The sequence below is a fragment of the Anser brachyrhynchus genome (assembly GCF_964034855.1).
Source record: "Anser brachyrhynchus genome assembly, chromosome: 27".
In the NCBI taxonomy this organism is placed as follows: domain Eukaryota; kingdom Metazoa; phylum Chordata; class Aves; order Anseriformes; family Anatidae; genus Anser; species Anser brachyrhynchus.
This window is the reverse complement of record NC_137720.1, coordinates 142616-158078: the sequence shown is the minus strand read 5'-3', so window position 1 is coordinate 158078 and position 15463 is coordinate 142616. Positions and strand designations below refer to the sequence as shown.

Sequence of the window (15463 nt, the reverse complement as noted above, 5' to 3'; positions counted from 1 at the left end):
AGGCGTGCCCGGGGTGCCTCAGGCACTGCACTGCCAGCTGGTAAGGGAAGGGATTGTCCTGCTGTGCTCTGCACTGGTATGGCACCAGTGCAGAGCAGAATGGGACAATCATCTCCCTCGAACGAATAGCAGTGGCAGTTGGCCCTCCTGGCTGCCAGGGCACACTGCTGGCTCATATTCAGCTTGCTATCAACCACAACACCCAGATCCCTCTCTGCAGGGCTGCTGTCCAGCCCAGTCTGTACGTATAGCCAGGGTTGTCCCACCCCAGATGCAGGACCCAGTAAGGCTCAATTCTTCCAATTAGCTTTTGGTAACTGTGTGATCTGAATGTTGATTGCCACACAGTTTAGATGAATGTGAGTGTTGTGATGGGATGGAGAGCAGAAAGTGGAAAAAGACAGTGGAAAACCCTTTTCTTCATTATTCATTTGTTAGAGGTTAAAGCTTTGTCAAAGCTTTTGATGGGAGACTTGAAAGACCAGGAAAATAAACAAAAACCTGGTGGAGCAGTCAGTAATTAATTCCATACTGCTGTGCTACAGTTCTACCAGCATGAAAGTGAAAACTGAGACCGAGCCTTGGGTTTATAACAGGACAATTCAGACACATCACATAATTGTTGGCAAAGTACTGAGCAGGTGGGACCATCCCCAGCATGCATAGAGTTTGCTGCTGCTTGAACTGAAGGAACAAAATTTTTCCAAAATGCTTTGAGAAGCCTTTTTGTTGTTGTCTGCACTGCATGATTGAAGCTCCAATTATGTATCAGTTTTATTCTAGGCACTTAGTACTTGTTGCACACATTTTTGATCACAGGCACATTGAAATTACAGTTTTCTGAGCTGAAAGTGATCTGTTTTCTTTATTCCCCCAATTACACAGAAATACCTAATTACTTGTTTCTTATTCCATGTGCAATTCACACTTTATAGGGAGACAGAATCAATGTAGAGATATTAGAGTTCAGAAATGGCAATCCTACCTACACATTAATTCTCTGAAGATTTCCATTATATGGAGTGGGAACACTATTATTTGCTTTACTTTTGTGTGCATTGTTGTGTCCACAAAAAAACTTTTGCTGATGTAGCCAATCTACAGCTGTGTATCTATACAAGAGACTACAGGATTTGTTTAAATTAGAATTAAGTTAAGTAAAAATGGCTAAGGCTTAATTTTTGGAATTGTGTAGTGCTGATTTACCATCTTTATGTATTAAATTCAATTTAAGAAATGAAGCGTTAAGGTTCGAAACGTCTTTTAATACTAAGATGTTTTCAAACCCACTGAATTAAAGTTATTTTACGTAGACTTTTTACACACATTGGAGTTCTCAAGATATAACCAGTTTGTTTAGATACGGCTAGGAGAAAAAAAAAAAAAAACAAAAAAAAAACAGGACTCTTGAGATGAATACTATCAGCTTATACTGCGGTATTCTTAAATGAAAAATGCAAGTCCTACAATGATTTCCAATCCATGCCATTTCAGCAAAAACGACTTGCGGAACACTCAAATACGCATTTGGTAGTGAAGAGTAATTAGGCTGTTAGATCACAGGAACCAATGATAATGTGTGAGACTTACTTGTCTCATAAGTCTTGAGGTTTGTGTTGTTTTTTTTTTTTTTACCTGACAATGTAAAGTGAAGCACTAGAATTGAATTGGTCTATTAATGTGATATTACTATCGATAAAAATTAGTAACAATGAAGTATATTTGTCTGTAATACAGAATATTTTTGGTACCTTATGTTGATGGAGGAAGCTGTACAGCTTTCTAATTGCACAGTCACCAGATTCCATTAAAGGAGCTCCTGAACTTGTAAAGGAAGAGATAAATTAATGCTCAGTTTGGCTCAAATACAGCAAATAGATACTTTTCTGAATAGAAATAACCTTAGGCAATAAACATAGGCATAGAATGTTGTAGTCTAAAGGATGATACAATTTGGAATGTTGTTTTCTGTCATTCTTAAAGTTGTTGTCGGATTTTATGGTTGTGCAAAAAAATAAACAGAAAGCAGGACATTTGAATCTTTTTGTCTTCATGATTACAGAAATGCTTATGTATTTTGAACTTATGAAATGAAGCACATTTCAGAAGTGAGCTCCCTTGTGCAAATAACATCAAAACTCTCAACTCTCATGCAGTTCATGCAGAAGGTGTGGAAGAACAAGGGAGTATGCTTGTGAGAACAGTCCCCAAAGTATCTGATAATACTTCTCCATTTCAGAGCTGAGGAGTGGTTGCTTTATACAAGAATGACAAAAGAAGAGGTTCATACTATATAGGGTTTGAACCATCAGTGAAGTTTGTGTAGTTCTCTGTAATTACACAATATGGGGAATGTGTGCTGTGCTAAGGCTACTTTTAGCTGATGATTTGCAGCTGGTAAACTGCCACTTATTTTCTGATGTTATTTGCAGTGATGGATTATATGCTTGGATGTCTATGCAGCAAATAGGATTACAGAGGTCACCAAAACAAGCAACAAGTAGTGTATTAGTTTTATATCACTGCTTCTGGTTAAAGGAAAAATGAGGGAGGCAGTTGATGCTGAGGTTGCTGTTAAAGAGGAAGTGTCTACTGGCACACCCTCACTTTGAACCGGTATCCGGATTAAGATTTTGCAATAGCAATGGAGGGAAAAAAAAATTCTGAGACCTGGAAGCCATTGAAGGGAATCCTTAAGCCATTATGACTAAGAACAGTGTCAGAGGCACTGCATTTCAACTTTCTCTTGATCTTAGCTGATGAGCAAGAAAATAAGAATTTCTAATGGACTCAAGATTTAATTCCTCTATTACATGTACTGTGACTCATCCTGTCAATAAAGAGATTTATGTTCGCTGAAGAGCCATTTGGAACTACCTGTGTCTCATGCACTTCCTTTTGTTCTAAAGGCCTCTAGTACCAAAATGCTCTGAGTATTTATAGGGAGAGCAGTACGCTGAGAAAAATGCTGCCCTGCAGCAATTATCATACATCGTGTCACCATGATCATCACCATCACAGGATGTGCTACAAACATGGACCTATCTGCTCCTAGATTTCTGATTCGAGTTTAGTCTAGGCAAAGATAATAACAAGAATGCTTGATAGCCCGTGATGCTTGTGTCTATTTTGGATAGTTAAAGGAAAAGAGTGCTATGAATGATGATCTGCAGGGTGATGAGGAGACACCAAATTGGAAACTGATAACAATTTGGAAAACATTTGTACTTAAGCTTTATTTTATGCTTACTGGGGCATAAGTAATGGGAATGGCTTATCTGCAGGAGCCTAATTTTGTCACTGCTATCCTCTGGAACCAGTACATAAATGTTTCAATTGCTAGTGCCTCTGCAGAGAAGCAGCCTTCAGATAATACTATCACTGCACTAGTCTTCCCAGGGCCCACGTCAGAGGATGAATTCCCAGCAACACAGAGGTCTCCTAAAACCCCATTTTTCTTGTCCTGAAACCTCAGCCATAAGTAGTGAAACAAAGGAGTACAATTCCTTTGTTTTCTGAACATGTTTTGGGCCCCCCCAAAAAATGCTTTGGGACTTTATTGTCCATCACCTTTCTAGTTTCATTGATGAGCCAATTATTCTGTGCAGGGAGCTGAATGAAACTGTTTGGTGGGAGAGATCCAGGCTGCAGAAACAGGTGCTGGATTCTTGCAGTAGATGATGGAGACTGACAGAAGAGCACAACAATGAGAAGATTCTTGCACAGGACACACAGAGCTCAAGTTTTAAAAGGCTTATTTTGTAACTACTGAATTGTAAAACACAATAGAGACTTCTCTGACATGTAGAATATGCTTACGGGAATTTAGTCTTCAGCAGTCATTTAAAATGTGTCTTTCTTTAGAAGACATTACATGATGTGAAGGAGACCATAGCAGTAAAAACTTGCAGTGGGATACAGCTCTTTTTGTGATAGGCTGACTTGTTACACAATGATAAACATGCACATAGCCGCCCTGACAGAAGAGGAAATTCTATCATATTTAAGATAACAAACTGACATTCAGCAAATAAAAGATACCAGATCCAGATCTTTGTCAGGATAAAAATTTCTTTAAATACAGTGAAGGAAAAATGAAATAACGGTCACTTGAGAGAAATCTCTCTGAAAATAAATGACAGAAACCAACCTTAGAAGGATCATGTGAACCTGACTGGCCTGAAGTCAGTGGTCTCAATGGAATAAAACTGGTAAAAGTAAGTGAGTAAGAAATAAAAATGCTGGCTATCTGAGCATACTACAGTTGCATATAATCTATATATTATCATCTATTTAAGAAAATCCTAAAATTAAGGCTTGACATATGAGGATTGGTTTGGTACTTTCGATATGGACTGCAAACTATATATATATTTTGTAGGACACCAGGGTTTCATAAATCCTAATTCACTGGCATGAAGCAGTGACTAAAATCTCAGGCACTAACTGACGGGAAAACTACTGCAGCATAAATGGGATAAATTCATCCCACTCATATTAAGTTGGATGCATTGGAGATCTATGAAGACAGATACCTCCATCCTGCCCAACCACCTGCCAGCATGCAAGGTTGCTGCTCACCTATGCTCACCTGTCCAAACACAAGAAGATGTGTCATTCCCTTTTTGCTACAGGAAATAGGGAATCCTCAAGAACTGCATGAGGGTGGGTGTAAGAATTACACCCGCTTTTTTTTTCCTTCTCTATTTCTACAGATAATTTCTACAAATGGTTCTTGAGCTTGTTCTGCCAGGTGTCAAGCCAGGTTTTTATCTTGATATATTTGGTCCTGAGGTTTCCAATACAAAATGACTAGAAATGGAGAGGAAACCTAGAGAACTAAAAAGATGTTTTATACTATATGAAAGAACTGGAATTTCAGATTCATATTTATGAAACTATCAAAATCAAACTGGAATTAATCTGAGAGAGAAAGTACAAGGGTAATCATACTACAATGTAAGCATCCCATCTTGTAGCCAAAAGTAGTTAAGGCAGAAAAATACAATGTCTTTGAGGGCCAGTGAGCTTTTCCAACTAATGATCTTATTCCAGCTATTGAGAAGGGAATATAAATCTTGATTCTTGTCCAAACCCTGGTTAATAAGAACCAGCTGAATCCTAAGAGCAATACTAACATTTTATTTTTATTCAAGCTCATAATTTTTGGTTTTGTTATCATTTTCCTTTTTTCCACCAGGATGCAAAGAAATAGGAAACCAATGAGATTTTTAGAGATTGGACACATCTTGTAGTGTAACACATAAAATGCAGTAACTCCAAAAAAGATGAAAATAAAAATACGCTGATATATCATGAACAGATTCTCAAGTATAGATTCCATCATGTGTAATGTTTCGCTAGATTCCGAACTTGAAAAATAACATTATGTAAGTACAAATAATATGCAGAAATGATGGCCAGGATCTGCATGACTTTTAATAACTGGTGTCTGTGTGTTTTAGGCTTTCCTGTTCCATTCATTCTTTAGCTCAAAAAGGAATTTTACTATCTACAAGTTTTCCAATGCCTTCATACCGATAAAAAGCATCAAAGATATTTTAATGGGGCAAGAATTCTGAAAATGCAAAAGGGAAATTGAAGCATATCTGTATTTGGCAAGTCAAAATACATAAAGGAGGCAGCAAAAAAGGCTAGAGTTGAGAGAAACTTAAAACGTATGTTGTACCACAGCTGAGGATCTGGTTGTAGTTCATAAACGTTTTGTAGCCAGAGCAGTTCACAGTGATAGGTGGGATTTTTTCCATTAAAAAATAATGAGAAGATATAGACAAAGGATTGCAAAATAAAACTCCCATCTTACAAAATGGGTATGCTCCTGTATTCCTTAAGGGATTTCTGAGATAGTAGAGAAATAATCCATACTGAAACGGAATATTACTTTGCTATGTAGCATCTTCCATCAAAAAATGGTAAGTCATTTTAAATGGGCCTCACCACTAGCTTTTGGTCTATCAGTAGAAATTACTTTTGTAGCAAGTGAAGAACCTGAAGAGTAGCATTGAATTCTTACTGAGCAGTTTCTTTCTCTAACAACTAGCTATGTTCCTTTTCTCCCTTGTCCCCCACTGCTCCCCGCTCCTTGCTTTAAAAAAAACAAAAACCAAGCAAACAAACAAACAAAAACTTCTCAGATATTCATTCTTATTTCTAAATCAGGTCTTTTACCTTCATGAGACCTATGGAGACTTCTCAATGATTGAATTCCTTCTCTAATGATTTACTTTACTTGACTGTATGGAAATTGCTACTAGAAAACTCAAATTATAGCTTTAGAAATTGACTTCCTTACTTTGCCCATGTACTTTCATGCTTTGTATGTTTGTACTTGGTACTTACTTGACATTAAAGTATGGTTTCTCTGTAAATGTGTTAACATTATGCAAAATGCTCCATACCTGCTCCCCGCCCCCCCCCCCCCCCCCCCCGTATGTTTTCTGGTCTGAATAGTTACCAGGCTAGAAGATTGTCTTTGTTAATTGTAAAACATTGCAAACTTGATTTCCATACCTGTTCAGGATGTGTGGAAACAGATGCTGTGTCTTCACACTGGTAACATTTTGTATTCTCTGGAATACAGTCCTGCTCCAGGTCATGCCAGGTCATGCCAATGTCTTAACATACTCTTTTGTTTGCTTTCCAGCTCCAAGCATTTAGTCTGCTGCACGTGGCTTCTGACTGTGTTCCCTCCTCTATCTGCAAGTCTCCCTACCTTCTCCTTTCAAATACTGAGATAAGCTGCCTCATGGAAAGCTGCTTCTCTACCCAGTCCTCGCTGCAGTAATGGATATCTGTTGTCTTATGCATCTCAGCTTTCATCTTTTGTGGAAGGTATTTACTCATTACTGCATTAATCAATTGCACAGCGATATGCACTGCTGCAAGGCTAGACAACTGCTGGCAACCATAAAGACAGGTAGTAACAAAACAATGGATTCTTTACATTAGCAACAAAATATATATTCAGAAAAAATAATTCAAACTGCTTTTCCATGAACTGAATAAGAAAGCACAGTGCCTTGATTTAGGTTACCTCATTCCTATGCTCTGAGAATCTCAGCTCTGCTTTACTTGAGACCCTGACACTAAAGCTATGAGGCCAGAAAAATACAGTTCAAACTTCTTCACTGTGCAAAGCTCCCAGTGTCCTTAGTGTGTCAGGCAGCTGTTACACAAAACATCTGATTAATGCTCCCAGAGAGCAAAGATGGTTTGAATTGAGTCAGTATTTTAGCTGTATGGTGTGGTCTCCTGGGTGCAGACCCAATGAGCAGAGGGTGAGTAGGAGTTTTCTGTCTTTGTATTATGTCTGAGTTTGAGAGGAGGCAGCTGCTGTGAATGTTTTAAGACAGGAGGCTTTTCTTCTCCACCCAGACATTTAGGGTGAAATTAAATTTAAGGTGGAACCAGTGGACCTTTGGGTTTTGACCCCACTCGGACCACCCTGTAACATCATCACCTTGTGCAATGCTTGACTGATGATCAGTGCAATATGCAGAGAGAAGTGAATGATGATACAGTGTGCAAGATGTCTTCCCTTGCTGGCAGTCTGCAGCTGTCCCTGAAATGCCTGTGTCTTTGAGCAGTTCTCCTGGTTATTCTATGTACGAGGACAGTTAAACAGAAAAGTGTAAAGAAAAGAGGTGATCCTTTTTAATATTGCTGTCCATGGAAGTAGTGAAGTCCCCATTCCTGGAGGTATTTAAGAAATGTATGGGCGTAGCATTAAGGAATATGGTTTAGTGATGGGACTTAATGTCAGGTTGATGGTTGGACTTAATGATCTAAAAAGTCTTTTCCAACCTAGATGATTCAATGATTCTATGATTGTAAGAACCCTAAAATGTTCCTATGACAAGTGTATTGTGAAGTTCAGATTCATAAGAATTGTTGAGGTTGATAGGTGAGTTCAAATCCCTGTTTCCGGTTCTCAAGCAGAGGTTGCTAAAGCCTGAACTTCATTTAAACTAAGACTTTTTTGCACTTTGTTCTCTCGGTAAAGGACTCTCAGGTATACAGGAGGTAACAGTATTAAAAAGGATCATAGAACCATATGACCATTTCTTAAATACCTCCAGGAATGGGTACTTCACTACTTCCCTGGACAGCCTATTCCAATGCTTGACCACCCTCTCTGTGATAAAATTATTCCTAATACCTAATCTAAACCTCCCCTGGCACAACTTGAGATTGTTCCATTGTGTCCTATCACTTGTCACCTGAAAAAAAGAAACTGTCACCCTCCTTGCTGCAACCTCCTTTCAGGTAGTTGTAGAGAGCAATGATGTATTCCCTCAGCCTCCTCTTCTCCAGACTAAACAACACCAATTCCCTCAGTAGGGAATTGTTCTCTTGTAAGTCTTGTTCTCTGGTCTCTTCACCAGCTTTGTTGCTCTTCTCTGCACATGCTTGAGCAAGTCAAAATCCTACTGGTAGTGAGGGACCCAAAACTGAAAATAATATTTGAGGTGTGGTCTCACCAGTGCTGTGTACAAGGGGACAATCACCTCCCTAGTCCTGCTGGCCTTGCTGTTTCAGATGCAGGCAGAATGCCAATAGCCTTCTTGGCCACGTGGGCACACTGCTGGCTCATGTTCAGCTGGCTGTTGACTGGCACCCCCAGGTCCTTTTCTGCTGGGCGACTTTCTAGTCAATCTTCCCCAAGCCTATACTGCTGTATCACATTGTTATGGCCCAAGTGCAGGACCTAGCAATTACCCTTGTCAAATGAATGTTCTTACGTGTTGATTTCCTGTATTCCAACATGATCTGGTTACTGAATGCATTTTTTCCTACAGTCAAAAAGTATAATGGGGAAGATCCATCTCTTTCCTTTTAGTTGTGCTCTTGCATGTTTCCACACTTTTTCTAGAACTCTGTTTGGCCTTGTTCTCAGTCCGAACAAATTTGAATGCCTAAATTGCAAAGTGATGCTAATCATTAATGTTGTTGCACTATTCACACTTAAACTACCTTGTGGTTCATTGACTTTCCTGGTATGCAGGGTTTGAAGTGCAGTTATTCTAATAAAAATAGGCCAGGATTGGAAGATTATTGTCACTGTGCTTACCAGTGCATAATTGTTCCAAGGTCTTTTATTATATTAAGTATGAATCTTTTTCCATTTACAGAGTTAGAACTATCAGTAGATTGAATGTGTACATTCTTGGAAATGGGATGACCAAACTGCTGCAAAAAAACCAAAAATTCTCACCGTACATTCTTCAAAACAGTCTTGCAGAAACTGAAAAAACTTATTTTAGTACTGTTTCACATACCATACAAAAGTTACAGAGGAAGGAGACAAAGTGGGAGGAGGCGCTTTTGAAAATCCTGTGGTAGTAACTTGTTATAGGAATGAGAATCTACAGAATTAATAACTGGTAAATAATATTGAAAAGCTACAGCTGGTAACTGCAATACAGCTTGAAATTCAGGACATGCTTCTTACAGTTTAATAAGGGAAAAATGTTGCACACAAATGATCACGTCCCAAGCAAGATGTGAAGAACCTTTGGTTACCTAAACTATTGAGAAGGCTGGCAATTCCAAAACCTGTGAATTCATCAGTTTGAGGCAGCACTGCAGCTAAACTACAGTATGCAAATGCTGTTGATGCCCATACTACAAAATGAAACCTGCTACTCTAACCAGTGTGGATAATGAGTTATATATTCAGAGATAACACAATGCTTTGTCTAAAGTATATTCTCTGGCTTGCATGGATAAGTGCTAACTTTGTGCAAACTTTGATATTAAGAAGTGGTAGCTTGGACTCACAGATATGCTGATAATACCCGATTACTTTGCTAAAAGAAGACTTGCAATCTCTTCCCAGAATTCTGGCATTTTAATTAGAAGAATGTGGGTAAAGTCTTAATCTTGTTAATAATGATAGACAGGGATAAGGCAGAAACAAAATCCACAGCAACCTAGTCTAAACATGAACATCAACAGTTTGGAGGCTAGTAACAGCAGTGCTAGCTACAGCAACAGAACTGCTCCCTGCTCCTCTTTTACATACAAGGCCAGGCTTGACAGTGTATAACTCAGAAGAACTACATCTTCTCCTGCCTTTTAACACTTAGCTACATCACACCCAGTTAATTTTAAAACATACAGCTGAAATATAGGGAAGGGTATTTAAAATTTAAGAATAAATCCACAGATTTGTGATTAAAAAAAAAAAGAAAGTAAATGTTATAAAGACTTGTGGCATTCAAAGATCAATAAGAATCTCGACTGTAGATGATTCCGACAGATGTTAATCTGTCCCTTGGCTTTGCAGCCTGCTTGAAATAGTACTTGTTTCTTCATGTCAGGCCTCTGGCGATGCTTAGTGGAGTTAGAATTACAGTTGCCAATGAATCTCATTTTTAATGTCATTAATTTTCTAAACTCTTCCCCATAACTAGTAACCTTTCCATGTTGGGAGATCTACTTAGTTCGAAGCTGGGAGTGTGACAGTTTTTATCTGTTTAGAATCATCGTGCCTTTAGTTGATATTTGGTTAACTAGGTTCATTATGTCCATTTACCTTGTACATTTCATGACAGTGATCACATACTTTGTACTCTGGCTGCCTTTCTGTTGCGATTTACCTATTTATGAAAGAAAAACAAGCTCCATGTTTAATTAAGACGAGATTTTTACAAGTGGATTTTTTTCTTTATTTTAGTCAACTTGGTTCATAAATTCAGCAATTTTTTGGACTGAAGATTAGAGACATGGTTCATCTGTAGATTCTGTGCTATCTTCTTGTTTAGGATGTGACTGGATTTACCTAGCAAAATTCGTGTGCTCTGGTTTCAGTGGCAATTTGACAGCAGTATGAGCTACTGTCAGAACCCATAAACCATGCGCTTAAGGTTGATTTGAAACTAGGGACAAATCTTGATTGGAAAGAAACAGGAAAGGAAAAAAAAATCTCTCTCAAATGACAAGGACTTTACGGCAAACAGAAAACACAGGATGCAGTATTGTTATTTGTGTTTGTCAGTTACATAGCTGTGTAAGAGATCATAGATTACAAGTTTACTTTCCTTCTCTTAAAATGTGAGTCAGGGGTGACCAAAACTATGTGAGTTATAACATAGGCTTGACAATCATCACTTCAGCAGTTGGAGAAGCCAAACATTTACTTCTTAATAAGAAAAAGGAAAGCTGATTAGTCATCTGAGTCATTCTGCTCTAATTCAGTGTTAGTATGAACGGCATTCCCTATGGATCAGCCTACACAGAAGGAAATGCCAAACTGTAATCAAGATCTAGTGACTAAGTTCAGTCAACTGTGTCAAAATATCACCTGTGAATTTTAGATAAAATGAAAACTGGGATTTTTTTTTTCTCTCAGGCATGCATTAATTCCTTCTTGAAACTTCTATTGTTCTTTGCAATAATTTGAAGATTTTCATTAGGGCTCTCTCAGAATTGAAGAACTTTATTCCACTTTTACAGGTTTACATTAGGTTATACTGTAATGTACAGATTAACAATCTGGAACTGGAACATGGCACTTGCCCTCTCACATTCTTCTTTCTGGACAATGATGCAATGCTGCCTTGTTTCTGGGACAGATAAGTTGCAGAGACTCCATGAATTAGACTCATAGAATGAAGTAAGTTTTTAGAAGCTTTTAGAAGATAAACAATACCAACCTACACAACTTCTTGCAGATATTAGTACTAGCAGCAAAGATCCCACCTGGAAGGGAAGTGGGATATTTTGGAGTTAAGTCAGTAGCTTTTTCAGTTGTTATTTTTCAGAGGAATTAATTCCCAAAGGATATTTCTATGGGTTTTTCTTATATCCAGCAAAAACTGTTTAAATAGGAGCTGAAGACAGGTTATGTCATTTTTTTGCAAGATTCTGTCCAGTTAGAAATATGGTGGTTATTTGAATACTTGTTTGGTTCCTGATGTGCCCCAGGTTGTGTGCAGTGATGAAGAATTCATCATCAGCACATCTGTATATGAGTCATCTTTTTTCCTGCACCCACATGGTTGCACAATTTTACTGACTACTTGCATTGACGTAGAATATTGAATATTTGTCATGTGAAGCTATTCCATCACATTTATAATATTGGAAATTCCAAGCACAAATAACACCTTAACACCATGTCACAGTTAATGTATTCATAATCATCTTGTGACCGTAAACAATATGACACTGTATTCTTCTTTAATTACCAATCATATAATCATAAAACTTACAACACAAATGTCTGGCTGCAAATTGTACACCTGGAATTAAACATTTTTTTCATCCAGCTGTACTATACTACATAGCAGAGACTGTGCAAAGAAGGTGGGAGAACCTTAGGTAAGATCTGTTATTAAAAATAAGCAATTACATATCTTATTTTTTTTCACTGGATCAAAGTGATAAATTTATTACATGCCAATAAGGCTCACCCAACATAAATGCCAGAAATGGAGGATAAAGGGTTTCGCCAGAGCTCTTCACCAGACTTCAGTTGTGTTTCCTGGGCTTTGTGTCTTACCACAAGTCCATGCCATATTACTTATTTATCTGCTAGTTTGGAGCCCACCCCCTATGAGTTTTGGGAAGGTGAAAAGGAATATAAATTATCATTACAAATTCACAATGTGTCTTTTACTAACAATACATTACACACCAACAAAGTTTCACTCAGAGTTTATAATGCTAATTTTTAATTCTGTTTTTCTGTACTGGGTATCATAAACCAAAAATAATGTCTTTATCTACCTTTATGTTCAACCCTGCTAAGAACGGTGTTTGGATTTCTTAAAGAATCTAAGCAGGTTTGCTCCAACAGTCATATACTACACCAACAACCATGGTCAGCCGGGAACCTGCTGGTGATGCTCATGAGATGGTACCTTTTTTGTCTTTGTTATCTAGCCGTTAGTCACAATAGAGAAGCATAATAAGATGCATAATCATTTCCCCACATATTTATGACTCTAGTTTGTATTTCCCTTTGCTGCAGATCACTCAGCAGTGTGCAAGACACAATGAGAAAAATGTCCAGAACAAATATCTGAAAATGTTTTCTCATAATGAAAAATATATGTTGCATCCATTATGAAACACATGTATTTGCACTGTAGGTGAAGTGCAAAGTGAACGCATTCACAAATGCTTTGGCAGTCTTCTGCAGGCAGGACAGCATATTAATCCCCTGCTTACTGACAGCCACATGTCTGGTTTCTACATATTCTCTAGCTCCACAAAAAGCATTAAGAAAAGTCTGATTTTAAATCTGCACTTCCATGTTTTATGTGCCAGTATTAATGAGTTCAAATAATCCAATGTATTTGAAGTTCATTGTCATTATATCACTTAACATTGTAGGTAACCACATATTTCCTTAGGATATTTGATGTGCACCTCTTTGTATTTATTACAGTATTATCGATTAATACTTTTGTCTGATAAATCGTCAGGAACAATCATATCAGTTAATGTTTTTATGATTATTTTCTGATTTGGAAGGAAGGTAGTACGCATGAGCATATAGCAAAAAGAGACAAAAGATGGCATTTGTAGTCAAATGTGATCTATAGTATGAAAAGTGGGTACAGAGGAGGCCACAAGGATGATCAGAGGGCTGGAGCACCTCTCCTATGAAGAAAGACTGAGACAGCTGGGGCTGTTCAGCCTGAAGAGAAGGCTCCAGGTAGACTTCGTTGTGTCCTTTCAGTACTTAAAGGCGGCTTATAAAAAAATATCAATGGTGACTTTTTACACAGGCAGATTTTGATAGGTCAAGGGGGAACAGTTTTAAACTAAGAGAGGGGAGATTGAGATTTGAGATTTGATGTTAGGAGGAAATTCTTCACTCAGAGGGTGGTGAGGCCCTGGAACAGATTGCCAAGAGAAGCTGTAGATGCCCTGTCCCTGGAGATGTTCAAGGTCAGGCTGGATGAGGCCCTAGGCAACCCGCTCTAGTGGGTGTCATCCCTGCCCTTGGCAGTGGGGTTGGAATGAGGTTATCTTGGCCTCAAGGGCACATTGCTGACTCATGGTTAGCCTGTTGTCCACCAGGAATCTCAGATCCTCCTCTGGAGAGCTGCTCTCCAGCAGATTAGCTCCCAGCCTGTACTGGTACTTGGGGTTATTCCTTCCTAGGTGCAGGACCCTGCACTTGCCTTTGTTGAATTCCATGAGGTTCTTCTCGACCCATATCTCCAGTCTATCCAGGTCCCTCTGAATGGCAGCACAGCCCTCTGAGGCATCAGCCACTCCTCCCAGCTCTTGTCAATGCATATAAATATCTGAAGGGAGGGTGTCAAGAGGATGGAACCAGACTCTTTTCAGTTGTGCCCAGCTACAGGATAAGAGGCAACAGGCACAAACTGAGGCACAAGAAGTTCCATCTGCATATGAGAGGGCATTTCTTTACTGTGAGGGTGACAGAGCATGGGAACAGGTTGCCCGGACAGGTTGTGGAGTCTCCTACTCAGGAGATATCCAAAACCCACCTGGATGCTATCCTGCGCAAGGTGCTCTAGGTGATCATGCTTGGCAGGGGGGTCAGATTAGACGATCTTCAGCAGTCCCTTCCAACCATTCTGTGATTCTGTGGTTCTGTGATCTTTAAGGTCCCTTCCAACCCATGCCATCCTATGATTCCATGAAAATCATAAATGATGTTGAAGGACCAGACTCCACAGATTTTAGTCATAATTGTGGCATTAATAATAGATTTTTCTTTGGCATTTGTCTGTTTTTCCTACAATTTTCATCAGATGATGAATACCTTAATATTTTAGGTTGTCTAATACAAGGAAAATAAGCTGGAGGGAAATTTTATAAGGTATGCCTAGTAGGTTTCTGACTCGGAAATCTTTTTAAGGAAGCCTATTGTGTTTGTATTTAGCATATTTTAACTTTTCCTTGCTTTTTCTTGCATAGAATCATAGAACATCCCGAGTTGGAAGGGACACATAAGGATCATCAAGTCCAACTTCTGGCACCGCATAGGTCTACCCAAAAGTTTAGACCATGTGACTTAAGTGCACAGTCCAATCGCTTCTTAAATTCAGACAGGCTTGGTGCAGTGACTACTTCCCTGGGGAGCCTGTTGCAGTGTGCGACCACCCTCTTGGTGAAGAACCTCTTCCTGATGTCCAGCCTAAACTTCCCCTGCCTCAGCTTAACACCGTTCCCGCGGGTTCTATCACTGTTGATTACAGAGAATAGATCACCTGCCTCTCCACTCCCCCTCGTGAGGAAGCTGTAGACCGCGATGAGGTCTCCCCTCATCCTCCTCTTTTCCAGGCTGAACAGGCCCAGTGACCTCAGCCGCTCCTCATACGTCTTCCCCTCTAGGCCCTTCGCCATCTTTGTAGTCCTCCTCTGGACACTCTCCAACAGTTTCACATCCTTTTTGTGCTGTGGTGCCCAGAACTGCACACAGTGCTTAAGGTGAGGCCGCACCAGCGCAGAGCAG

General features: G+C 39.1%; 2 protein-coding genes across 7 annotated transcripts in view; one reads left to right on the top strand and one right to left on the bottom strand.

Moving 5' to 3' along the window:
- Positions 1 to 15463, top strand: part of TSHB (thyroid stimulating hormone subunit beta) — a 151899-nt gene that overhangs the window by 72345 nt on the left and 64091 nt on the right. For all 3 annotated transcript variants that reach the window (XM_080569556.1, XM_080569557.1, XM_080569558.1), the window contains exon 6: positions 6665 to 6852. The gene's annotated coding sequence lies outside the window, so the exon portion shown is untranslated. The remainder of the gene's footprint in view (positions 1 to 6664; positions 6853 to 15463) is intronic.
- The window catches only part of NGF (nerve growth factor), a 49895-nt gene that overhangs the window by 19080 nt on the left and 15352 nt on the right, over positions 1 to 15463 (bottom strand). Inside the window, exon 2 of one of the 4 annotated variants that reach the window (XM_080569551.1) lies at positions 1752 to 1824. The exons of 2 other annotated variants lie outside the window; for them this stretch is intronic. The gene's annotated coding sequence lies outside the window, so the exon portion shown is untranslated. The remainder of the gene's footprint in view (positions 1 to 1751; positions 1825 to 15463) is intronic. One more of the 4 variants, XM_080569550.1, reaches the window with a different exon arrangement.